The following is a 904-nucleotide window of genomic DNA, read 5'->3' as shown; positions in this document are numbered from 1 at the left end:
TTCTTTGCAACATGTTTGCAAACTTAGTTCCCAAGAGTGTGTGCTATCTTTATAATTGTCATAGTCAGATATTTTTATATTGTATTTATAATGAAATTTTTAAATTTTCTTTTGAAATAGGATTTTTTAGGTAGGACTTGATTTTACCAGTCATTAACTTGATATAACACATTAAACATGATGAAACTTCTTAGGTTAATCAGCTACACAGTGCCAGTTCTAATTCTAGGCAGAAAGCTAATAGGAGCTTAGGACTTAGGTGTGTGTGTTTTTTGTTTTTTGTTTTTTTTTTGGTTGTTGCTGTTGTTTTCCCCTCTCTCATTGTCACCTCTTATAAATATTAACATCCCATTTTGGAATAGTATATAGTTATTGCTGAACCAGAATTTTCAACAAGAAATGGAAGATTTTGGTAGACTTTGTTGCTACTTAGATGAATTTGGAGATAGATCCCCTAGATGTCAGTGTTAATACAAGGAACTGCTTTATAAAAAAAGATCTTAACTACTCAAAATTTCCCGTGAGGAGAGCTTCTTGATTAAATTCAATAAATTCACAATTTTAGTTCAATTCTATCATTTTTAAAAGATTTTATGAAGCATAGATAGATATTATCCCCTGACTGCGAGGATAATATGCTCATTCTAAATAATTGCAAAAAACAAATGTTTAACTCAGAAAATGAAAATTCTTTATAATCAAACCTTCAGAATTAACAGTTGAATTTTGTTTTGCTAAGAAAATAATGGGCTACCATACTCCAGATATTGTCCTATAATTTGTCTCTTTTAACTTAGAAAAGAAATCAAGAGCTCTAGAGAACAGAACATGAAAAGGTATTAGAAACCTTTTTAAAGGCTGTTTTGGATGTCCCGTAATTAATTGTTGATTTAATCACAGCAGT

This window comes from Dasypus novemcinctus, unplaced genomic scaffold (genome assembly GCF_030445035.2).
Source record: "Dasypus novemcinctus isolate mDasNov1 unplaced genomic scaffold, mDasNov1.1.hap2 scaffold_353, whole genome shotgun sequence".
Lineage (NCBI taxonomy): Eukaryota > Metazoa > Chordata > Mammalia > Cingulata > Dasypodidae > Dasypus > Dasypus novemcinctus.
This window is presented reverse-complemented; position numbering follows the sequence as displayed.